Here is a 27339-nt window from a genome sequence, read left to right on the forward strand (position 1 = left end):
ACCATGATCCATGGAAGAGATTCTGTGAACTCCTTGATATAATTGAAAAATTGTGTGTATGTGCAGAGAAAGGGTAAACATCCTATAGAGAAACAACAATGGTCCTCAGATTCATTCAACTTAGTGTATTAGAAAAAAAAAAGTTGCCGTTAGAAATCATAATTTCAACAAAACATCTTCATTTAGTTCAAAGTCCGAACCAAAAATCATGTTGGAGGAAAGCAAGTCTTATTATACAAACATTAATTAAATTATCCAGACTCTATGAATACAGTGTAAACCTATGATTCATTTTCTTTTTTCTGCCACTGCAAAAAACACCAAATGCATTACTACTTCAAAAGGCAAAGAAGAATCCTGAATGATTATCTTTTAAAAAGGGTGCAAATTCGAATTCTTCACTCAAAATCAATAATTTATATACACTAGCTCTCCTACCTTTAGTCACAGATCCTACTTTGTGGAATGCGTGCACTTCCTTGGAGTCCACAATTATGTAATTGTATCAAAACTAGTCAAAGTACCCAATACTTTGTGAAACTCTTTTATTTTAATCAGTTATTATAGTTCAACTATAAAAAGATGTTAGGAGCTAAAATTTAGCAGCAAGCAAGTTCTCAAATGGAAATCAATGTGAACATTTGTATAATATTATTATACAAATATTATACAAATATAATACATACAAAACATATTATACAGATTATTATACAAATAATTGTCTTACCTTTAACTTTGTAGTCAGGCTATAAAAACAATAGTATTGGGTTTTCAAAGGAATGTGATTTTGAAATAATATTTTCTTGTATAAATTATTGAATGAGCCATAATTATATTACACTAAATTCCAACTATATGTAACCCCTTTTATAATGAAAATGAGGTCATTCCTGTACCAATGCAAAATAACCCTCCATTAACCTTATCTACCACATTCTATTCATAATTTTAATGACAGCATAATGCTACTAACATTATATCTTGTAGGCAAAATACTGAAATTAAGAGCATACTTCTAAATTATGATCTACTAAGGAATATGTATGCATATCTGTGCATATATACATACATATTTATATATATGGGCATATGTACATATATGCCTATGTTTATATATTAATACATATAAACACACACGCATATAAATTTCAGATATTATCAAATAAAACTATTTTTTAATTTGCATGCAACAATTAGACAAAACTCATATGTTTTGTTTATACCAGGATTTTGAAAGGGATTTAACAATTAACAGTTTAATTTGACCTAAGAAAAGCCATTATCACCTTAGATTTCTTCACTCTGTCTCTGTGTTTTTCAGAACAAACTTACAAATATAAAATAGTTACACTATAAAAAGTAGAGCTTACTGATTATACTGGGAACCTTTTTTTTTCCTTAATAAACATTATTGGCTATCTTGGTTAAAACTAGTTAGTTCCTTGAGTTATATTGATTCATCATATTTTTAAAACCATCTGTAGATAAGTTTTAAGACCTAAAGTAGTGTCTTAAAACACAAAGGCCTAGAACAAATTTAATAGCACTATTAGATAGACTAACTCAAAATATCATGATATTGAATGTTACAAACGGAAATTTTACTCAAATTCAAATTGTATTACCAACAGAGGGATCAAATCTTGCTCTAAACAAATTCTAAGCTTCAAATGTTCACTATTCCATTTATTTTCTTACAACACTGATTGAGTACCTACTATGTACCAAAGAGGTACATGAAGAAGTCTGGCTCTTACACAGGAAAAACTCAAAATTATGTGGGGAAAATAGATAATAAACATATAATTACTAAGTGATGTGATAAGTACCACAGTCAAGGTGTGTACAACAGAGGTTGTGCTATAAAAGAAAGTTAAGGTCAATTTATGTTAACAACCAGTGCACACAATGTACTAAATGGAGAAAATAAAATTAACTGTCTTAAGGCAAAGAGCACACAGTTCAGGACTTTTAACAGACACAGAAGATAAAGAAGGTATAGGAAAGCAAAGAACAGTTATTTAGTACATCATTCTTTTAGCCCATTTGCTTTAGACAAGTAACTGAACTGTCTGGATGGGCTCCAAGAAAGCCTTCTTTTACAGTGGAAACTACTGTAGCGCAAACCACCACATTCTATTCCATTTTACCATAAACATGTTTTCTCATTTAGATCCTTATTTGTTGGGATGTGAAAGAAGCTGTGAGTCCCTACACAAATCAAAAAAATAGTAAAAAGTTAAATACAGCTCTGTGACAAGTGACCACCGTAACTGTTATTCACTTGTGCTTATTATGGGCTAAAGCACAAAAGAATGAAACACGATGAGATTGTTGAAAACAGAAACAAAACCAGATTTTAAGTGACTCCTTTTTCTGAAAACCAGTTGACGGTCCTAATGCAGGGTATGGAACCCTAACAGCTTCTTACTTGAGTTCTTTTTGATGGCCACACATTGAAGGTTTCAACTAGGTGTGCATTCTTCTTTCTTCTTGGGGTTGGGGGTAGGCGGACAGTGGCTGGGTGGGCATCTGACATGGAATAGACAGGCCTGACATCTCAGTAGGCATCAAAATGAAATTCTCCAGATGTCAAAATGGCAAACCATTCCAGAATTCTTGCCTGGAGAATTCCAGGGACAGAGGAGCCTGGCGAGTTACAGTCCAGGCGGTCGCACAGAGTCAGACAAAATTAAGGGGCTGAGCCTGCACGGACCCACAATGAAAATAGAACTGAAGCCACAGCAGGAAGCTTGGAGAGAAGGAGAAGAACAAGCAAGGATTGTTTCTGTAGTCACAAAGAATGCAATTCCTGTCTGATGCTGCTTTGGTCATTTGGCTGCTCCCCAGATGCATGAATACTTCTGAGAAACAGCGAGATCGCTATCTAGTGTGGGAAGTCAAACGAAATTTCAGGAGGAGGGACAGATTCCCGTCAAGCCTCTGGCCACATCCAGGGCTTCCCTTTTAATGAGTTAATATAAACATCAAACCAAGTGCTGAATCAATGAATTCACCTACTTAATTTTGTAGTTAATTAGTGGAAGCAAGTCTAAAATGAAGTGCTTACCCTGCAGAATTGCCACACACACAAAATAGGCAACTCTAATGTGAAGTAGGACTTGGCAAGATAGAGACAGGAGAAGAAAGAAATTTGACAAGCATGATTTTAAAAAAAGAAAAAGAGAAGGGCAAGAAGATGTAAAGAAAGGAAATAAGCTGGCCAGAATATCTGGGAAAAGGAACAAGGGAAAGGCATTTCCATTCTCTCTGGCAAATGCAGTCTTGTTACCTGCAAATAGTTCTATGAAATGCCTTAGACTCTAGAAAGAGAGTGCTCAAAAGACTACTACTACAGAGCATCTAAATCCAGCTCCTCACTTTACAGGCACTGAAGGATACAAACAGGAAACTTGCTTAGAGTTCTGAGGCCAGGGAGTAGCAGCATCAGTCCTGGAAAAAGTTCTATTTGAAAATAGCATTCAGCAGTGGGAAATGACAATTACCAAGATGCTGTTGGGGAAGCTGCAGAGATACAGGCTCAAGTTCCTATTTTATTCAGAACCACCGGCTCCAGGTTTTTTCTAGGGCTCTAAGGTTTATATCTTATGGTAGTGTTCTAGACTATTGAACTATTGAAGTTAACTGAAGTTAATGACAGATACAAGAGTCATTTGTCACAGACCAGTGACCCCCCCCCCCGCCACACAGTAACTTATCTTGCCAACTATAATGAAATTAGCAGAACATTTTTATTAAATACCATTTATTACCATAATCATTCACCTTTGAAAAAAGGTCATTTGGAACCTAATAAAATGACAAGAAAATAAAAAAGAATAAAAGTCAGTTTTTAAATCATATCAACTTAATTTTGTGAGAAACTCACTACATTCGGCTTCTCTTCCACGTTTTTTCCTGCAAACTTCAGCATCACACCTGCCCATTTTGTGGATTCTCAGGAATCAATGCCACATATAAGAATAATATGGAAATACAGCCAGGAGATGTAAAGGAGTCAAACTTCTTTGTTATGCTCCTTGTAAATTTCATAGCACAGGAAGTTGGGAAAAAATGACATCATAAACGTGGACCTTGGTCAAGCCTGGGAAATCCATTATCCTGTGAACACTAGAGAAAAATGGGAGCTAGTAGGCCTCTGCAGAAGACACACCTGTCTCTGCCCAGAGAAGCACATAGCTTTGACTTGGTACCTTCACATCCCTGCTAAGCAAATAGCCATGGGAAACCTGAAGCTCTGATCTACTGCTCTTCAAATAACCGCTCTCTAAGGGTGTCCTGCAGAAAACTCAGCAAAAGAGAATTCCTCTTATGTCAAAGAAAGACACACTGGCAGATGGGGTCCTCTAACAGAAAAGGTTGCCTGTTCCCAAGTAGAACCTATGAGGCTCTTTATTAAGAAAATTAATGAAAATCTAATTAAAAACAAAGCACTGCTCCATAAAATCTTGTTAGATCAGCAGTTAGAAGCTTACAAAAGAAAAAATATATATATATATCAGTGGCAAAGCATATACTGAGCATATCTTATAGGTAAGGCTTGGGGGTGAAGACACAGAAGTGACAGCCAAGCGCTGACCTCAGGTGAGAAAACAGACGGTAGGTACATAGAATGATTACCCATACCGAGCAGGGTATAGGAAATGAACACAATACACCCTAGCCAGAGGGACCAGAGATCAAATTGCCAACATCCCCTGGATCACAGAAAAAGCAAGAGAGTTCCAGAAAAACATCTACCTCTGCTTCATTGATTGTGCCAAAGCCTTTGACTGTGCGGATCACAACAAAGTGTGGAAAATTATTAAACAGATGGGAGTACTAGACCACCTTACCTGCCTCCTGAGAAATCTGTAAGCAGGTCAAGAAGCAACAGTTAGAACTGCACATGGAACAATGGACTGGTTCCAAATAGGGAAAGGAGTACATCAAGGCTGTATATTGTCACCCTGCTTATTTAACTTATATGTAGAGTTCATCATACGAAATGCCGGGATGGATGAAGCTCAAGCTGGAATCAAGATTGCCAGGAGAAATACTAATAACCTCAGATATGCAGATGATACCACCCTTGTGGCAGAAAGCAAAGAGAAACTAAAGAGCCTCCTGATGAAAAAGGAGAGTGAAAATCCTGGCTTAAAACTCAACATTCAAAAAATGAAGATCATGGCATCCAGTCCCATAACTTCATGGCAAATAGATGGGGAAACAATGGAAACAGTGACATACTTTATTTTCTTGGGCTCCAAAATCACTGCAGATGGTGACTGCAGTCATGAAATTAAAAGATACTTGCTCCTTGGAAGAAAGCTATGACCAGCCTAAAAAGCATATTACAAAGCAGAGACATTACTTTTCCCACAAAGGTCCACCTAGTCAAGACTGTTTTTTTCCAGTAGTCATATATGGACTTGAGAGTTGGACCATCAAGAAAGCTGAGCACCAAAGAAGTGATGCTTTTGAACTGTGGTGTTGGAGAAGACTCTTGAGAGTCCCTTGGATTTAAGGAGATCCAACCAGTCCATCCTAAAGGAAATCAGTCCTGAATATTCATTGGAAGGACTGATGCTGAAGCCGAAGCTCCAATACTTTGCCCACCTAATGTGAAGAGCTGAATTATTGGAAAAAAAACCCTGGGAAAGATTGAAGGCAGGAGGAGAAGGGGATGACAGAGGATGAAATGGTTGGATGGTATCAATGACTTGATAGACATGAGTTTGAGCAAGCTCCAGGAGTTGGTGATGGACAGGGAAGCCTGGCATGCTGCAGTCCATGGAGTGGCAAAGAGCCAGACATGACTGAGCAACTGAACTGAACCGACCTGAACAGCATAGCCAAGACACAAACTGAAATTGAGAGAAAAGAAGAGTTGAGAAATAGAGGCCCTCTGGCAGAATGCCAGGTTTTGGGGTCCAGCACGTATTTCATAAGTGAGGCTTTACTAGTAGGAGAATCACACAGAAGCAGTGCCTTTGCAAGATAAACAACTGGTGATAAAGATAGACAGGACTGAGGAGGATAAATCAGGGCATGATTACAGTTATCTGGGCCTGATAAGTGCTAAAAGCCCGATTTAGGTTAGGAAAGGGGCATATTCTACATAGAGTGTAAAATAAGAACCTACTCTGTCTTGCCAGCCCCAAGGGACAGGAAGCAGTGGTTCAGATATTATAAAACAGTGATTAGTCCAAGCCTCTTCCATTTGTTTTTTAAAAGGCCTTAGAGTGGGGGATAAGAAGCCACAATTGATATTAAAATCACTTTATATTCTTTGAACAGAAGATATTGGGTCAAATATATGGGAGGCAATCAGGAGAATAATTCTCAGCTGTCAAACCATGCCCGGAATCCAGAGTCTATTACCAGGTACGAAGTTCTTTCTCTTTTTATCTTGAGCCCTAGAGAAAAATAAATGACACATGTCTCTAGAAGGCCCTTCAGAAGTCAGGTAGGAATTCAGTACACGGAGGTAAGGCTCTGGGGATCACGTGTGTGCATCCGTATGTGTGTACACAGGCACTGAGTGAGCAAGCATTTGTGTCCATAGCTCCTGCCATGACAGAGTGTGGTGACTGCTTCCCCTGTTCCTGCCGGGTTTGTCTCGCAAGCAAAAGAAAAGGAGATAGGCTGAAAGAGTAAGAAAACTGATTTGGGGCATTGCCTCCCATCTGGCCTGATGCCCAGATGAGCTGAGAATAGCAATTTTGTTGGGTGACTTCTTGAGAACGACAGCAAAAACAGTGTCTCAGAGCTATGCCCCCTTCTGCTTCTCCCATGTACCATCCTCGTGGGGAAGAGTAAAGAGTCTTAGGAACCATTGAGGAAAGGGCCAAGCATTCCTTTTCTATCTATGGAGGAAGACGTCTTCTGATGGTTACAGCTGAGTAAAGAAATGCATGGCATAGCTTCATGCAGCCAGGCCCGTGATAATTAGTATCACTGCATCTTAAGGATGAGGGCCTGCCAACCACTAATATCTGCAGAGGTACTGAAAGTTCAGTTGCCAGGAGACCATTGAGAGATGAAAGTTTTCTTCACTTTTCCCAACGTATGACAAACAACAAGCCCTCCTAAAACACGTCTTAGGTTTATGTGTGATGATCTTGAATGGCTATATTTAAAATAAATGGGGAAGGGAAAGCTTTACTTTTACATCTAGAGTTGCGGCAGGGCAGCTGCCCTGGCTGGGTTAAACTACAGGCTGAAAAGTACTATAATGGATTGTCAAAATGGAGAATACCTAAGAAAAGAAGGGGAGGGGAAGGCAGGGCAAATAAAAAGCAAATGAAGTTAAAGGAAAGACTTACTCTGGCATTTCAATTTCTTGAAACTTAAAAGAACAAATGTAAGATTGTTTTTTGTTTGTTTTTAGTTAAGTAGTCTCCTGTGAGAGGCAGCACAGCAAAGCACAGAAATAGTAGGGTTGATCAGAAGTTCAAAAGAGAACTGTTGTTTATTAGTTCTGTGATTTGAGGAAGTCATTAAGCCTATCCAAACTTTCTATCCTTCATACTAAAAAATGCAATTATTTGCTTGTGGATTCAATGTTGTTACAAAGCTAAAGCATATGGAATAGCACCTACACACAGTAATTACTCAATAAATGTTCCCTATTATTGGTTTCCTTTTAACCATTGGATGCTTTTGAACTATGGTGTTGGAGAAGACTCTTGAGAGTCCCTCGGACTTCAAGGAGATCAAACTACTCAATCCTAAAGGAAATCAATCCTGTATATTCATAGGAAGGACTGATGCTGAAGCTGAAGCTCCAATACTTTGGCCACCTGATACGAAGTGCTGACTCATTAGAAAAGACCCTGATGCTAAGAAAGACTGAAGGCAGGAGGAAAACAGGATGACAGAGGATGGGATGGTTGGATGGCCTCACTGACTCAGTGACATGAGTCTGAGCAAGCACCGGGAGATGGTGAAGACAGGGAAGCCTGGCTTGCTGCAGTCCACGGGGTTGCAAAGAGTCGGACACAATTGAGCAACTAAACAGCAACAACAAATTATTGGTTCCTGACACTATTGTTATTATTATTGAAATTTTGTAAGGCTGTGAGATAAAATACGCAAAATAAACTACTATAATTTCTACCATATAACAAGTAATCAAAAATGCCCATCTTCATTTAACTTTCCAGGCACAGCCTCTTCCACCAGTAATTTTCTCTACATCTTTTATGAGAAGCATATGAACATGGTTTGATTCTCAGAATCATTGCATGACAGAAGCATGTCATTGCGTAAGCATGACTATAGTACCTACACTATGCACAATATGGCTACAGAGTGTGAAGACTACAAAAGAGATTGTTCCTAGTCCTAGAACCTTCTGAGCAGTCCTCTGCTTTGAACAGGACTGACTTCTCAACAAAGATTTGTATTCAAAGCTTAGACACTTATTTCCTCTACTTCATCCATTAAGAAGCAAAGGATACCATGCCATATTACCTGAGTCGCCATCCCTGGGTGGGCAGAAAGGAGAATTTAGTAATGGATGGCATGACTGCTGAGATCTTTGCAGTGGCAAATTCAGTGAAATCAAAGCTGGATAGACGCACACCCATGGCTGGTGCAATTGACCAGGAGCATGGGTGTTTGAAATGATTTAAAAACCTCTGCCAATAAAGTGAAGAGGATTCTTTTGTTTTTGCTTTTGTTTTCTCACTTCCAAAAAAGCCCATAAATTCCCTTTCAAAAGCAAGGACTTGTTCCTAAGAGATGAGAGGAGCAATGGAAAAACAGTATGAATGCAGATGAAGTTGTTGCTCTGAAAAATTGATAGCTACAGCCAGATGATTTGCTGGAAGAACAGAATTCCTTGGATGGTTATTAAAACTTCAATACCTATATACAACATAACATTACAGAGAAGTAGAAACAAAATTAATCCTTGTAGCAAGTTACAATGTGAAACAAAATAGCCCATCCTTCCTGCTCACAACCATTAGACCTATGGTTATTTGTGATTGTCTCTCCATCTGCAAATTCTTCTTGTCTCTCAAGTGCCCCTAAATTCCATCTAGGGATGTATCTGACCCTCAATTCCATTCCCTTCAAGGCCATGATTGGTCCATGAGTGAGCATATGGCCTAAGTTAGTCGAGTCACCTTAGATCTCAGGATGATCTCTGGGAATAATGGGATAAAATATCAATGTATGACAAAACCCACTGAAATGTTGTGAAGCAATTAGCCTCCAACTAATAAAAAAATTTAAAAAAAAAAAAAGTGTGAATCTTTTTTTTTTTTTTTTTTTTGGTGGAGGGGTAAGGAAGTGCAAACCCAATAGCCTAAGGATGGAAATAGTCCATGTAAGAATACTGAGCCAAGAGAATTACAGAGAAAATAGAGCAAGAATCCCCATGACATTGTTAGCATCTGGATCAAATCATAACTGAACTCCATGCACTGCAGGCCTTTTCAGTTGCATATGTCAGTAAATTCTCTGTTTTTGCTTAATCTAGTTAGATCTTTTAGTTTTTTCCAATGTAAGACATCACAGCTGATATAAGACATCAGTTTCACCAGAAAACTCTAACATGGTTGAATTTAAACTTTTGATCGAGAATGAATGCAACAAAAATCTATTTCAATGATCCTATTCTTCTTTCAAACTGTAGAATTATGCCAAATATATCAGGAATTTACCATTCCAAATTCATAAATTCATCTTCCAATATTATTTTCCTTTTTTTCATTAAGCAATCTGCCCTTAACTATTTTTAATTTTGTTCTGCCTTGAGGCACAAGCCTAGTGATTATTTCATAATATTGTTGTATGAAAACACCTCTTACATTTTTACAAATAATAGTTTGAGTGTTTTCTACATGCAAGCATTCTGCTAAAAGCTTTATATGCATTATTTCAATTATAACTCACCACAACTCTGTACTATATTTATTCTCATGCTGCACATGAGAATGTGAGGTTCAAAGGGGGTAAGTAAATTGGCCAAAGCTACAGATCTAAGCAGGGACAGGACTCCAGTCAATCTGGCTCCTGTGTCTATGCTGTCAAATTATCCATTTTATAGAATCATTGGCCAGTCTAAATAAGAGACAGGCACAGTACCTGGCATATAGCATTCAGCATTTGGCAGCTACTACCAACGGGGCTATTGAGTATGAATATTCATTGGAAGGACTGATGCTTAAGCTGAAGTTCAGATACTTTGGCCACCTGATGTGAAGAGCTGAGCCTTAGAAAAGACCCTGATGCTGGGAAAGATGGAAGGGAAAAGGACAAGGGGGCAACAGAGGATGAGACGGTTAGATAGCACCACTGACTCAGTGGACATGAACCTGAGCAAACTCCGGGAGATGGTGAAGGACAGAGGAGTGTGCTGCAGTCCATCCGGTCACAAAGAGTCAGAGATGACTTAGTGGCTGAACAATAAAAACAAATGGGGCTACGTGTTGGGAGATAACATTTGATTTTAAAATCTCTAGTGTATGAATCCCCCCCACAAAGCAAGAAGTCCCTCTTTATTAACAATACAAAGTCTCTGATGACTCAGGGCTTCCCTGGTGGCACAGTGCTAAAGAATCTGCCTGCTAAGCAGGAGATAGAGGTTCCATCCCTGGGTTGATAAGATGGGAAGATCCTCTGGAGAAGGAAATGACAACCCACTCCAATATTCTTGCCTGGGAAGTTCCATGGACAGAGGAGCCTGGTAGGCTACAGTCCATGGGGTCGCAAAGAGTCAGACATAACTTAGCAATTAGACAACCACAATGCTAATGACTCATTTAGCCCTGAAATACCCATCATCTCTTTCAGGTGAGTATCTGGGCATATATGCCAGGAAGTCTAGAGACAACTTTGATGCCAGTTGTAGGGAAAAGAGAGGGGGCCTCTGGGTGTCAGAACCCACTGGCTGCCTCCAACCTATCTGTGAAGCTCAAAACCTTTCACGTGTCCTCTCTACAAACACCTAGATGTGTTGTGCCTCATCCCGGTCCACAGTGAAAGACCCAGAGGCGCCTTACAATGAACAGTAGACAGAGAAGGATGAGACTGAAAGCTTTAATACAGACAGAGCCTCTGTCCCTTCTTGGCTGCAGTCAACAGCAGCAGGGTTGGACCTGAAGTGATGGCGCGGTGCCGGCAAAGCACTTTGGCACATGCCGGGATATGAAAGGCTCTAATGAGACCCATTTCACAATTCACTGGCCACGTGCATTCAGCAGGCAAAGATTTCTTCTGAACGTCCCCACAATATATCCTCCGGCCCAGGTCTGCAGCAAGTCCCCCATCACCCACGAAACCAGATCTCTCACTGTCCCCTCACGTTTCTTTCTTTGGCAGTAAAAATCAGCTCAAGGAGAGGCAGCAGCCTTCCTTGAAAGAGACAGGAGGCATTTGCAAGGCAGAGCTCTCTCTCAGGGTCTACAGGAACCTTCCTGAGACCTGCAATGCATGCTAATCCTTCTCCAGTTAAGAGTGGGCTCTGTCATAGGAAAGTCATTGTTCTTTCTAATTGTCAGAGACTGCTGCTCTAAACTTGCCTGCAGCGATCCGATTAACATATCACCACAACACCAACCCTTATAATATGTTTTGTGTCCTACCAACAAGGGAAAGCCCCAACCCTGCTTCCAACCACAGCTTCCATATAATTAGGTCTTTAATAGGTAAACACAAGTGGGAATACAGAAAAGGTCTTTAATAGGTAAACACAAGTGGGAATACAGAAAGCCAGAGAGGAAGCTCTGACTCACTTTCTGCCTAAAAGTGACTCCTGGACTTGGAATATTTTTGTGGCTAATAAGGAAGGAGTTGAGAAGGTGAGAGGAAAAAAAAAAAGAAAGAAAAGACAGACGAAAGGCAAATAAGGATGGAAAGATAAGGACTAAGCATTCAGGGAGGTAGGGAAGGATAGAGGGAGGATGAGAAGGAGAAGAAAACCCTGTTTGCTCCTTTGGGGAACTGAAAAACATGTAACTTCTGCTGGAAACGATTGCCATGGCAACGTTCAAACAATACAGAGAAAGCCTTCCTAGTTCCATGCTTGCCTTCCCAAACAGCACTGTGTAGACGTTAACTCTTAGGATGGTTCCTGACTTTCTGCCTTTTCAGTTAGAAGAAATCACAGTCCCCTGATCACTCCCCATAACGCATTTGAATTCATTCACCACACCCAGGCTCTGGTCCCTATCTAGGGCTGTGCTTCTCTCTAGAGATCTACAAACTATACTCAGCCTTCTCTCTGCCCAGGTTACAACAGCACTGTAGCCAGGCTCAGAACGGAGCAATCTCTCTCTCTCTTTCTTTGTCTCTCTCCTTTCCTCCCTCCCTCCCTCTCCCTCCCTCCTTCTCCTAAGGTTGTAAAAATCAGCACATTCTGAGATCTGGCTCACATTCAACCTTAAACCATCCTAAAGAAGCACAGTTTTTATATTTTCAAATGCCATGCACCTTAAAAAATGAAACTTGTAGTTACTGAACTTTCCAACGTCATTATCAAACCAATAGTTAAAGAAAAACAAGCTATTGTCTTGAGAATGAGGTCCTTAATGCTATGATTCCTAGAATCAAAAAAAAAAAAAAAAAAAACCAATTATATGGACCATAGGATATTTATTAAAACATTACAAATAAAACAACTGACTTGTTCTAGGCAGGACCACATCTACAATTATAGATGATTTTAATAATTAGAGGACAGTAATAGTCATTCTAAGAGAAAAAAAAAGTTAAGTACTCTTTTTTAATCTATGAAACTTAACAACCATCCCTGATACCTATCTTATCAACCAATAAATATGTATATATTTATAAAGGAATGACTAGATTCTCTTATATTCTCTCCACTGACTTGGTGAAAATTGACAGAATAAAACACATAGACCCTTCCCAACAAACAGGGTTGTCTCAGAGGTTCGCACTTTGGCAGAAGCAAGTATGCATTTGCTATTATTTAGTGGAGCCAGTGCTGAGCTTGCTCTCTCATTTACTATGGCTATTATTAGTGATTCCTATTAGTATTATGAGAGATGATAACAGCAACCCCTACAGTGGGAAGAAAACTAGAAGAAAAACATGGAAAATATACTGAAAGAAAAGCATATGTTCCAATTCAACATATTCAAGACATTTATATTCAAAGATTGAAGGATAAAATTAAACCATAATTAAATGGGTCTTACCATTTAGCATTTTCATTTAACTTCAGTGTCTTCTGCTGTTTCTTATGAAAGAAAGGAGGAAGAATCCTTCTAAAGCATGAAACCAGAGCATCTCCTGTGAATATATACCTGGCTCCATAAAACCAGGTATTTGCACCGAAGTTTTAATCCAGACATTTTTAGTGAGGAGAATATATTTTTTAATTCTCCCATTGCATAAGCCCTTATTTGGGCATGACTCAAAATTAAAAGTCATGATTCTTTCCAATAGTCATTGCGGACTAAGACGGCCCCCTTCATACAACTGTGCAGCTCCCGCAATGCCCAGCTCCAAGTCGCAACTCCATTTTTGGGAACAATATTCTTTGCGAACAATGCTATTAAGGAGTATGCATTGCCAAACCTGCACTGAGCCTATTAGCAGCTCTAAATTAGAGCATAAGATTAGCACCAAAATATATTTCCAGAATTATTTTAAAGACTGGAAGCCTCAAAGACAACTCTTATCAATATTTCAAAAAGCCAATTAGAAATCATGCATGTACTCCTATAATGGCATATGGTATTTTGCAAAACATCTTTTGGCTCAGTTTATACCAACTCAAGGTCACAATGTTCAATCAGCACATTTAGGCAGAATGGGAATGGGCAGGTATATGTTTGCAATTAGGAAAGTGGAGAAACAAGTTGCAATGTATTTGTTGGGCAAAGTTAAGTTTTGAAACAAGGACTAGAGGAAAAATAATAAAAAGTTGATCTTAGTGGGAAAAATATTGGGAAAATAATGGCCTGTACCAGAGACTGAATTCAAGGAAGCTCTTCACCCAAAGGATGTGTTAGATCAGTCCACTCCTTGGTTGGCTCTGCCAAAATACATTTGAATACTCCTGTGCATTATATTAACGAGATGTGGGAGATGACAAGCAGATAACATGAGGTTCATTTCCTAAAAGAAATCACAATCTAGCAGGTTTCAGCCAAGTAAACATTGATATAAGAGTGATCAGAGCTATCACAGCTCTATGAACAAAATGCTGGTGTAACAGAGACAAGAGGATTTGTGGGTCTAGGAGAGCTGGGAAAGACTTTCCCAGAGGAGGTAACCCGCTCTGAAATTTGACCTGTGAAGAGCAGACCTTAGGCAAATGGAGTAGCTTTCACAAAGCTGGAGCCAAAATCTAGCCTGGGATATCCCCAGAGAAATAAAACCTTCAGTATGGAAGGGAGACCAGGCGGTACCGTGGAAAAGAGTCCACCTGCAAATATGCAGATTTGATCCCTGCATCAGGAAGATCCCCCGGAGTAGGAAATGGCAACCCATTCCAATATTCTTTCCTGGATAACTCCATGGACAGAGGAGCCTAGCAGGCTACAGTCCACAGGGTCATGAAGAGTCGGACATGACGGCATGCACGCACGCACCTCTGGTATGGCAGACAGATGAGAGGGATAAACAGGCTGGTCAGAGTGTGTATCATTAGGAGAAGAATCTGAATTTTATTCTATATTCACAGAATACAGAGGAGGGAATGCTCAGCTTTATTTCTTAGTAGGGTCCCTCTGAAGGAAATATGAATGATGGACCATATTGAAGAAAAGGTAGCATCAGAAAGATTACTTAGGAAGGTATCTAGGAAAGAAACAATAAACACTGGACTGAGGGATAGAAAAGCTAAGTTTGAGACAGTGAGTAAATGGATGAATGATTAGTGGTTAAAGAGATATTGATATGAAACTGAAAATATATAGGCTCCTGGAGAGAAAGTAATCAATTACAGTAAGTGGATTAGATTTGTGAGGCCTACAAAAGACCAGGTAAGAAAGTGAGATCTTGCTGGCCCTGGAGATTTAGGACTTGTCAAATTACACAACGTGGTTGGGCCAAAGATTTGAGCATCTTCTCTCCAAACAAGCCCAGCAGACATCTCAGAGATGCAGAGAGACTAGGAATAGAACTGATTCATAGACGAGGCTTTCCACATTTCAGGAGAGAGCAGGAGAGGACAGGAGGAGGATAAAGTGAAAAGAATAAAGGAGGTGATAGCAAACGGCAGATCAATCCCACAGGAAGAGTTTCAGAAAGCCAGTGGCAACCAGTGGTACTAAGTGCTACAGAGATCTAACATCACAAGGACTGAGATCAGGTGATGGGGGGAGGGTGCCCACAAACCAGGAGTACATCAGATTCCTAGGATACTGTAACAAAACTCCAAACTTAATTATTAGCAATGACCTTATTTTTCATATGATCATGAATTTCCAGATGATCTCATAGGATTTTGCACCAAAGTCTTTCTGTCCAGTAGTTGTGTTGAGTGAGTTAGGACAATTTTTTCCCAAGTCTTTCTTAGAAGTTATCTCTTCCTCAGGTAGGAGCACATTTAGATACTAAAAAAGACTGATCAAAAGATAGATGCAAGGTATCTGTAACCTAGTATCTGATTACAACCTTCGTTTCAGCAAACAGGAAAACTACAGATATCTGAGTCCCAATTAAGATATTCAGTTTGAGTATCAGGATAGAAGACAGTGAGCTGCCATGCGTATTTGATACCAAGGCAACATGTTCGCATTTACTTATTCTGATCCTGTTTCTAAAGTCCTGAAAGATGGAGCTCCTACCTCCAGCTCTATCACTTAGTTGCTGGATAACCTTAGACTAATTACTTATCCTCTTTATGTTTCAGTTCCCCAAGTGAGAATTCTGGAGAAAAATATGTTATATTATCAGCATAGTACCTGTTACATATTAAATGCTCAATAAATGGTAGTTACTATCATAATTATAAAACTATACCCATAACCTCAGTAAGTGTTGAAAGCACCCACAACCATTAAAAAGCTGTCATCGGCTTATGCCTAAGTTGAAATAAGTTTGTTAATCTTACATAAGTTGTTCCTTATTTTTAAACTTCACTATGAATCTGACATTGGAAACATTATCAAAAATAATATTATCCACTTTGAGAGCAAAGTTGCAAAAGATCCTCATTTACATACTCAGTAAACGTAAAGCAAAACACTCACAGACTTTCAGTTAAATGTTCCCGTTTCTGTGGAAAATAACCAAAGAATTCAATGAGAAGAAAGAAAGTGAGCTAGCGTTTATTGTGTACTAACCACGTGCCAAACATTTAGACATCTTAATTAATGCTCCCAAAATAACTGCCAGAAAAATGATCTCCATTTTTATATTTGAGCAAAATTGAGACATAGCAAGGTTAACTTGCCTACTTAGGATCCAGCTAACAAGGAGTGAAAAACATTTGAGATCCAATGTTTGCCTACTCCAGGTTTATTCTATTTCCCCTTCACGCCCTCTAGATACTTTCTTTACCTTTTTACTCTGCATATCTGTCATTGTGACAGATTCTGCCTTTCTCACAGAATACGATGCTGTTCTCCACGTTGTGACAACTCACAAGCTGGAATCAGAGGTTTTGTATGTTTTCAACTCCTAGGAATCTTGAATTTCTTGGTAGTCAGTTATGAATTCAAAATCCTAGAATCTTAGTGCTTGAGAGATCCTTAGTTTTTAACCGTTATTTCACAGGAAAGAATATAAGACCAACCTAAGAGAGATGAGGTGAATCTATCAACTGTTATGGTCCATTACTGATAGCACTAAGATTAAGAAAAATACACTGTATCACAGAGCTTCCAGATCTCAGCTTTTCCAACAGAAAGAAACCACTCAAAGGGTGCTTAAAACGTCTGTGTGTGTGTGCAGGTATGACAACACACATAAACACAGAGCCATTATGCTCACTGATGTTTCTCATTAAGCTTCCATAGATTCCTAAAGACCAGGCTTCTTATGTGTATACACCTGCATTTGAGTTCTTTGGAGGTGATTCTCTTAATTAAGTTCAATCAGTCATTCAAGGAATGTCTACTGCAGGCACACCAGTTGTTAGACACTCTTCTGAGATGCTAAGGACACACCAAAGAACAAATAAAATCCTTACCCTCAGAGAATGCTACAAGTACAGGGTTTCTACCACAAGACCTGCCCAATCAAGTTTCAACTGTCGAATTTACATTTCTCCAGAGAAATCATTTTGAAGAAACGTGCAATAGACTCTTGATCCCTTGGATTGGAAGCATCTTCTAACACACTGTTTATAAATTATTATTTTGTATGCCTATATTATAAAATACTTGACAATCTAAAGTTTACATGGACAGACAGTACATTTTACACAATTTATAAGGTATGCTGTAATCTTTCTTAAAGAAATGGCATTCACTAAAGCACTTCCAAATACATTTTAAAAGTCTAGGACCTTACCAAAAACAGCTAAATCTATTTGTGTTACTCTAACCTTGTCTATAAATTTCTCAGTTTTTAATCTATATAAACAAGAATTTATATGAACAGCTTCCCTCAAACAAGATCTTATCTGTTTTTTGCAAACTGTGTGCTACCTAAACTAAGATCAGAGGTGCTCAATTTAAATGTGCATTTATTGAACACTTGCTGTGCATGACATATGACAGTCTGATTGCATCTTTGTATCAGTTAGCTCTATGAGGTTGTTGTTTTTACCTCTCTTTTACAGATAAGCAAGCAGGCTTAGAGAGGTCAATGGCTCACATTAACCCAGTGGAAAACTGAGTATCAAATTAGGATGCTGGAGTTTGAATTTACCCAATTTCTCAGTCATCTTTAAGAAGCACACCAAAAAGTAAAATAAACAAAACCGTAAGAACGCTCACAAATTATTTCCATCTCTTTTTGAGATCAGTGAAAATAGTAAGCTTTAGGATGCTTTTCCAAAGCTAACATAGAATTCAAATTGCTTTCCTAATTGAAAAGAAGCAGTACAAACATCCAACAGGCAACTCCTCAGCCTGACTGTCTTATCCGCAGCTGAGACATCAAGAATACTAATAATTAAAACAGTAGGATTCTTTTTCCCTCAGAGGGAGAACAGGTTTCCAGAAGCATATTGAGGAAATGGACAGAACTTTTGGCTGCTGATGTAGAGAATGAAATTATAAACTGTGACCGTGACTGACAGTCTCGGAAAACTACTGGCAAGTTGGTGTTGGAAGATTTGCACGTGCAAACAATAAGACACATAAGTCCGCATGAAATCTTGACCCCACAGAGTCTAGTGAGTCTTTATCCTTTCACAAAAATGAAGATATATAACTAACATGGGATTCATTATAACTAGGAAGACCGTGAATCCAAATTGTGGACTTGGGTATCTTAATATTAGTAATGTAATTTTAAACCATCCAATTTAATCATATGCTTGCCAAGAAATCTGCCTTTACTTTGTGCATTCCACATCCAGATAATGCAATATGTAGCCAAAATTATACCATTAATATATAATTATCTTCTGCAACTTTTAGACCAAAAGAACGTAGAACACAAGAATAGCAATATTTTCCCCTAAAATCTCATTTAAGTATTACTTTTGCTGAGAATTATGTTTCTAAGAAAATATTGCTTTTCATTTTCCAGCTTTAAGCAATGTTTCATATCTAAAATGATATATCATAAAAACTCTCTCCTCATAAGACCTCAAAAGAAGAATCTGGCAACTACTGTAGGGTAAGTTGCACATTTGCTGTTCTTAAGTGTAGCCATCAGAACTTGCAAAGTGCTTGGCCAGCCTGTATTCATCTCAGGAAGTTAATCCAAATTAATCCAAGAACAACCAAAACAAACAGCTCTCCTTAGAGAGCCTATTAGGCTGGGGCTTTGCATACCATTACTTTAAATTCACACGACCATTCTAATTTGTTGAAGTTCAATTTGTTAATATTATTCCCATCCCACAGTTGAGAACACTGAAGGCCAGGGAAATTGAAGGTACTGCCTGAAGCTCATAGCTATTAAATTAGAAAAGGAAGACATTTGAAAAGGTAACTTGAAACCCTGCAAAACTTGGCAGCTTTCTGGGCCTGTGGTCTTCAACAAATTCCAGTACACAGTTACCTTGCTCACAAATGTCACTCAGTGGGTTCCAACTTCAGTCCTGAAAGAAGCTCATGAACTAAGTTTCCAGATCTACAGTTGGCCACAGTTCTTTCATCAGTCCACAAGCAAGTTGTCTAAAATACAGAGCCAACTCTGATTGTCAAACCAAAGGAACTAAACCCCAGTCTGGGCAATGCATGTCCTGAAATGTTGTGCTGGTGACATGATTCACCAGCCTGAAAAAGGATGACATCCTTAGATGTTCCATCATCTCCAGATTTGCAGAACAGCTTCAAGTGGAGGTGGGTGGGAGGACACATTTCAGCCCACGATTTTAAACACATTCATATTTTCTCTCCCTATCCCCCACCCCCTTCCCCCTCTTTCTCAGTAAAGTTTGCATGTGGGTGTAAATGTGGAGAGGGGGTGACAATGTGAAGGAGAGGGATGCAAGTTGAATCAGAGGAGCAATGAAGAAATTTTGATGTCAAGAAAGAAGGAGAGGAAAAAAGAAAGAAGGCAGGGAGGGGGTAAAGAAAGAAAGATAAAATGACAGACAGAAAGGAAGACAGAAAGAAAGGAAGGAAGAAAGAAAAGTCCCCTTTCCTGATTGGCAGAGCCAAGCTGATTGCATGGCTGGGTTTCCCACGTGAATCCCAGAGCTGAGCTATGCAACAAAAACCTTCATAGTACACTTTTTTTTCCTTCTTTTTTCTTTTTTATCAGTTGTTCTAAGTTGCAACTGAGTAGGAACTTCACGTAACTGGTGTCAATCTATGACCACCACTGATGACTTAACAGTGGTCATGTAAAAACAAAACAAACATGCAAAAAATATCTGCAAGGAATGATGAAAATGCAGAAGAGACCTACAGGGATCTCAGGGGGGTGGGTGGTGGGGGGGGGGGGACGAACACAGCCGTGCACAATTATTTTCATAGGTCAGTAAATGCAGTGCCGAACTGTGTCCCAACTGGAAACATGTGCCCAGAAAAATAAATTAGAGAAGTGCTCAGCTGTAGGCTAGTTTAGTTAGGGGTAATGAAAAGGATAAGAATAGATGATGTGAGTGAAAGAACAGACTCAGAGGCTTTTAGCAGGGAGTTTCTGGTTTCTATTATCATTCTCTCATATAAATCTAACTCCACATTTCTTTAATGACTCTCCAGGGACCACCACTCACTGGATTAAATGTGCCCAACACCAAAAAGGAACCAGAAGACTGCTGCCTTTCATCTCCTTTAGGATATGCCAGCAACGTGGATCATATTTTCTTTTCAAACAGTATTAAAGGTAGGGTTATCTGAGTTCTTCTATTAACTTAAAAAAAAAAAAAAGACTTAAGACTAAGACTAAAAAAAGATATGAATGCTAGAGATGGACTACCGTTGAGGTCTGGAATGTCAGGAGTTTACTGCAAGCTCTCAGGATAAGTACCTTCCTTGACGCTTCTAGATAAACATGGCAGCTTTGGGGAGAGAAGTCATTCCTTCCACGTATGACTGGTTCCTGTCCAGTTTGGATCCTAAACTGACTTTCATCAGCTCTTGTGGGAGTCACTGGTCTCCTATGATCTGGCCATTCACCAAAGAGTTATGGCTTTTCCAGGCCTCAGTTTCCTTTTGTATTGGCATGAGATCTCTGGGGAGTCTTTTGGTTCTAAAGTTATATGAGGCTATGATTCCGATAGAAGGCCCCGGAGAGAAATAATAGAAGACTGACAGGCAGAGTTCTGTTATAAAATGAAACTAAAGAAAAGCCAGCTCTCTGACCCTGGCAGCGATGGGGGATGGAAGAGATGAAAAGGGCGATCTTCCAGACCCTCAAGCTCTTTAAGCATATTCAACCTTATAAAAAAATTTCCTTCAGTGGCCTCTTTCCCCCAAGACAAAGCTGGCAGAGGAGAAGCAGTGATGCTCAACCCTCAGACCTTTATCTAAGTTGCCACAGGACACTAGATTTCTGCCTCTTTTCTTAGAAAAGCCCTGACCCGATCATATTGGGAAGGTTTCTGGCAAAACTGAAGGCAACTAACTGTCCCCAGGCACCTTCATGGACAGCCTCGCAGTTACTCACATAAGTGGTTAGAAGGGGGTGGGGTTGAAGGGGGTGGTCCTCTCATTCCTAGCACTGGGGAGCATGTAGGTACCTTCCAGCTTGTGTGTGTAAGAGAGATGTGCAGTCAGCCAGCCGCTGTTCTCCATCATTTCCTCCCCCACCCCACTCCCCCTCCCTCCACCCACCCACCTACCCGGCCAGAAGCCATCCTTCATCTGCTGGGTTTATTATCATATTTCTGTGTTAATACATTCTGTTGATCTGCGATGTCAGGTTGGATAATGAAATTTAAATTGGGTCCCTTCGATTTCCAATGGCTAAACATCTGTGAATCTAACTCTGGGGCTGCCAGGCAACTTAAACGCATTCTTGAGTGTCAATCACACAGAGCAAGGCACCCCACACTGCAGCGGCTTTCCTGGGGAAATTTTTTTTTTTTTTTTCTGATGAACATTTGCAAAGGCGTTTGCCCGGGTTGCAGACAACCTGCATCATTATAGCAAACCAGCTTATCAGTGAGCACAGCCCAATGGAGCAAATGTGTGGGCCACCTTCTCCCTATTTTCTGGCCTCCCACAGCCAGGTCTTTAGAAACCACACTCAGGGGGTGAAGGGATAAAGGGATCAGGGATGCTAAATTCATGGCCATTTTCTTCACCAATAAATAAGAAAAAAAAAGGTTCACTCACTGTATTTCAGACTGATCACAGCAACATCCAGATGGATATCCAGGTGGTTAAGAACAAGTGGAAAAATGCATGATCTTGACACCAAAAAGAAAAAAAAGGGGGGGGGGGTTGGGGGGGGAGAAAGGAGGTTGATGAAGAAAAATCCAACTGCAATTATCCGTCAATTTTAGTCAACATAGGCACAAATCCAACTGTCCTCTGCTGGCTTCTCTCTCCCAATCAATGCCTCATTCTGCCGCGGTCAACTTTTCTTCTCCGAAATTTCTTTGCAGATGTATTATTAATTCCCTCTCCTCTTGTGGGAAATTCAAAAAGAAAACACCACCATATCAGGTCTTTACTTTCCTAAAAAAGCCCCAAACTTTTCATGCCAAAAATATCTCCTTGGCTTACTTTCTCCTTTATAGAAAAAAAAAAAAAAAAAAGCACATACTTTTCTTTGTGGATCCAAGGTTCTCCATTTCCAATCATCCTTTTGGGGAGGGGAGGGGTCGCTGTTTTTATGGTTATTTATTTATGTCAGAATACATCAACCCCCGAGGGTCTGACACTGGCTTATTTCATTTTTCAATGCTCCCTGTGTGCACATATACACATGTGTGTTAAGATCCAGGTCTCACAAGAAAAACCTTCATTCTTCCTTCTCTCTTGCACAATCAGTTTATCCACTGCGTTCGGTTCCAAGAGATAGCTGCGTCCCGCATCCTTCATTTTTCCAACGCACCCAACCGCCACCGCCACCAAAAAAAAAAAAAAAAGTCTCCTTTTACATAGCCGATTCCTCTCCCCAGCCCCCACCTCGAAGAAGAATTTGGGGCTCAACTCCCCCCACTCGCCACCCTTCCGGCCGGCCCCTTCTCCAGAGATCTGATTAGATTTCTCATCACAACCCAGTGCGCAATTGGATTTTTGATTTCAGCCACCCGGCCAGCCACCTTCCCCTCTCCCTCCAAACTCTGTTATATCCTGTCTCCTTCCCTCCGCCGCCTCTGCAATTTCATAATCTCACATTAAATGGAGTGCGGGGGGCGGGGGCGGGGGAGGGGGCGGAGGTAGTGGAGGAAAATTTCAAGGCTCCGTCAGCTGTCAAGAAGAAACCCATTCCTTCCCCCAGCTACTTCGTCTTCTTCTTTTTTTTTTTTAAAGGTTCGGGGTGGCTAGGGCTTCCTCTGTCCCCGCCCCCACCCCCGGCACCCGGTCCAGATTCTCCAGGTGTAGCAGAACTCCAGGATCAGGGCCGGGATCACGGGGGAGACGCGTGACGCGGTCCCTCGCCGGTGGCCCCTGCCAGCCACCGGGTCCCCTTCTCATCCATCAGCGGGCTGCGAATCCAGGGGCGCCGCGACGAAAGAAGTTCAAATTGGGCTTTTATTTCAAATAAGGAGGGCGAAGCGAGGGGCTCCACGGGATTGTCAGGCAAGTGAAAAAAATAAGGAAAGAGGATAGAAAATGGAACGAAGGAGGGTTAAAAAAAAAAAAAAATCCTTAGTCGCTGGCTCCTCTCATCCTTCTCGAATGAAACTGCAGCTCTGATCTCATTTCCAGCTGCGTCGGGTACATTTTGGAGCCACAAGTTGGTCCCTCTTCTCGCAGACCTTCCCGACGCCGGCTAGTCCTCTGCCAAGAGATGCGTTCCTGGGAGCGCAGCTGCTCCGCGCGGTCCTTAGCGACATCGCCCCGACTCGCGGCTCCCAGCGCGGCATAAGCCCCGGTCCCCTTCCATCCACTTCAGCTGGAACTCTCTGCCTCCCCCGCCCGCTCCTCTCTCCCCTCTTTCCCCCTCCGATATTAAATGCGCTCCCAGGGCGGGCGGCAGCTCCTTTCTCTAAGCCAACGCCACGTCCCGAAGGTTTGCGTCCCCGCTCCCCAAATCTCCTCCCGGACTGCGGTCCCCTTCCCTCCTCTGCCCCCTCTTTCTTTCCCTTTTTCCTTTCCCTTTCTCTGCTTGTGATCAGTAAAATACAATTACCCAATTACCTCCCATCATCTTAGCACTGATTGGTCAATTGCATTAACACTTGAAGTCGGGGACGAGGGGATTGGAGCCTCTGCGGTGTGGCACCGCTGCCACCTGGAGGGCAGAGCCGGAACAGCCGCGCTTCAGAGCCACCCCCGCGCTAGGAGGTTAGTAATAAGCAGAGAAACTCAGGGGTGGTGTGGGAGAAGTTATCTTTTTTTTTTTTTTTCCCCCCTCTCAAAGCCTGGCTGTTTTCATCCTGAAAGCCAGGAGTTGGAGCTACAGAGGGGAAGACATAGAAATCAAATCACCATTAGCATCCTGAAATATAATTTACACAATGCTGTTGCTTTATTGAAAGCTGAACACGAGCTTCTTCCCTCCCTAGGTAAGGAGGCTGCTCACAAGGTAAGGATTAACACAGTACTATTACCTAGGATGTACTAGTCGGAATCTAGGAGGGGCTGAAAAGGGGCCAGGGAGGGAGCGTGTGGTCTTGCAGGATAAAACACCAGGAGGAAACAGTGTAGAAGCGAGATAGGCGCCTTCAGCCTATGCAGTGTTGCAGTAAATTGCCCTGTTCAGTTTGTACAAGACATCCAGGACAGTTTGACAACTCAATTCCAACATCCCTCTCTCCTGGTTATGGGCTTTTCCATCAACTTATTTTAGGGGCAGGGGCAGGTGGCATTTTTCAACTTCACTGCATCTTAGAAAGATGGAAGGGTCCCCATAATAATATGATTAATAACATATTTATGTGGATTTCTTTCTCCACTATACAATGGTCAGAGGCTTTTTCTGTAAGCTATAGTTATATTTTATGCCATTCACATATGTGACCTTGAGATATGAAATAGATAAAATGAATGATAATTCAGATAATAAAATATTATATTCATTGGGAGAGGAAGGCAAGTAAGTATTTCTTTGTTTCAGGTTGCATCATCAATGATTTCTGTGCTGGTTTTCTTTTAAAAAGTCAGAATACCTACTTGGTTTGAAAACAGTTTTAACAAGCAGTAGACCACTCTATTAGAGCATATTATATACTTAACATTTGAGTCTTTATGTTACAACTCATAATGAGTAGGGGCATTCAACAGAAAGGGAGAAAAATTTTACTAAGGAAACATTAAAGGCATATCGAAATTCACACCAAATGTTATATATATATATTTCCTATTCCCTTTATAGTACATGGGTATTTCCTCCTTTGGCGTCTTCCCAAGTGGCTCAGTGGTAAAGACTCCACATGCTAAGGTAAGAGACCCAAGTTCCATCCCTGGGTCAGAAGATCCTCTGGAGGAGGAAATAACAACCCACTCCTGTATTCTTGTCTGTAAAATCCCATGGACAGAGGAGCCAAGAGGGCTACAGTCCATGGGGTCGCAGAAGAATCAGACACGACTTAGTGACTAAACAATATTTCCTCATTTAGAGTTAAAAAAGGACTGCATCTGTATATTTCTTTGGGTATCAAGCACATATTCTAGAATGTATTACCGATGTCAGCACCTGCAAGGAAAAAAAAGCCTTTCTTTACACATGGATTGTAATTTACTTAATTTCTGTTTTTGGAGAACTTTGATATAGCTATGAATTGCATAAAATGTGAATCTGTTGAGAGGTAATGGGATTGCTTCTGTTTTTAAAAGACAACTCTATTGATTGATTCAAAACTCTAGTGGGCAGTTGACTATAAGTTTAATTTGTTTTTTGAAGCTCTTACCCTTATGTGCCAATTACAGTTTACCAACTAATAAACCGTTAAAAAGTGCTTTCACTAGCTGCTCTAGATAGCTTCAAAGGAATCTACCTTCTGGTTCTGAGCTAAGCTAGAAGCCATTTGAAATGAAAATTTTCCTTTTAGGGATTTTGACAGCAAGGGAAAGGCCAATGATTTGTTTTTCAAAGATGATTACTAGCTACCTACCAGATATATTTAAAGCCTTTCAGAATGAATTAATCTATCAAACAAAGCAGCAGTGAAGGAGCAGTGTTATTTAACCAACAAGAAAAAGGAAGATCTTCCCTTTTCTGTTTACCTTCCCATTCAGCAGCTACTATTTCTTTTCCCCTTCAGTTGCTCCTTCACACCATATTACCTTGAATTAGTCATTTGGATTTCATTTTTTGATTCATACTCAGTGTTTTGGGGTCATCCCTGTGGCATGGTTTTCTTTTGCTGACTTCTCATATACATCAATCACTCACCATATTTAAAACTCAAAACAACCCCTTGAGAGATTTTTAAAGATGAGGAAAGTGATGCTAAAGCCACATATTTGGTAAATATGTGTTTTCAAGACATAGGCAAGTCTTGAACTCAGATCTACTCAATTCCAATTCTTCCAATTTTGCTACAGTTTCTAGATTTCAGGAACTTATCTAAGATAGTCATAGGTGTGCACACTGTCATGATCAATAGTGAATCCCAGAGATGAATTTGTAACCCCATGGGGGAAATTGATACATTTGTCTCAGAATGATCTTACTCAAAGAGAATTGAAATAAGTAGTCCACACGCTAACTGTCGGACAAATGCACACACAAACTAAATTGTTAACTAATGACATAAATATAGATATTTATTGAGTAGGAGTTGCCAGATACTGTCAATGATGACAGCATATGTGTTTAAGTAAAATTCTTCATGAAAGTTCTTTTACAGGAAATAATTGCATGAAGAGTAATGGATTGATCATGTTGTCACACTTCCAATTAGTTCATTTAGTTATCAAAAGCATGGGCAGGACAGATGCCATTAAAATATGATGAAATTAAAGGAAGAGGAGCACCTTGCTTAACAGGGCAGGTTTGTTCTATGAACTTTGAGAAGTCTAGGTTAATTCTTCCCTGATTTGTAGGCATTTGGGTGGGGAAACAAAATTATGTTATTTCACTATGTGCCAATGACTCTACCTGGTGTCATCTTTAGCAAACAGCAGAGGACAGCATCTTGTAATTGAAAATACAAAATAGCAAGGAGAATGAGCTTGCTAACTTTGCTTTACAAATACAGAAAAAAATGCATTTATTAATGTATTCATTAATTTGATTGAACAGGCTGTACGCTACCTTATTCAAGCACAACACATGAGATTTGAGCCTTCACGTTAACACACTCTGGCAATAGATACTCTCTTTTCACTTCCAATACTATTAAAAGGGACCAGAATGTCCTGTGGGATAGTAGTATCAGGCTTGTCTCTGTAGTCACGTAAAATGAATGGCATGTGAATTAACTTCATTAGACCAGCTTCTTCTGATAACTACTTTAATGATCCAAATGCCATATTTAGTGGGAACTTACTGTATGTGTTAGGTTACACAATATTCCAAGAACATTGTAGTACATATTTAGAAGATATCATAATCATCACCTATTCTTTGTTCCTTGAAATATACTGAAGATACCAAAGTCCAAGTAGATTTGTGAATTTACGGTTTTTAAAGTATCTCTTCTACTACCCCTCCACTGAGTCTGTACCCTCTATGGTCTTTCTTCACTGGGCTTTCATGTTTTTAAATTTTTTA

General features: G+C 40.0%; 1 protein-coding gene across 4 annotated transcripts in view; it reads right to left on the bottom strand.

The window, feature by feature from the left end:
* Positions 1 to 27339, bottom strand: part of LRRC4C (leucine rich repeat containing 4C) — a 1337050-nt gene that overhangs the window by 165963 nt on the left and 1143748 nt on the right. Inside the window, exon 1 of one of the 4 annotated variants that reach the window (XM_043909646.1) lies at positions 21843 to 23756. The exons of 2 other annotated variants lie outside the window; for them this stretch is intronic. The gene's annotated coding sequence lies outside the window, so the exon portion shown is untranslated. Of the gene's footprint in view, positions 1 to 21842; positions 23757 to 27339 lie in introns of those variants that run through there. One more of the 4 variants, XM_043909671.1, reaches the window with a different exon arrangement.

The sequence above is a fragment of the Cervus elaphus genome, chromosome 1 (assembly GCF_910594005.1).
Source record: "Cervus elaphus chromosome 1, mCerEla1.1, whole genome shotgun sequence".
Taxonomy (NCBI): domain Eukaryota; kingdom Metazoa; phylum Chordata; class Mammalia; order Artiodactyla; family Cervidae; genus Cervus; species Cervus elaphus.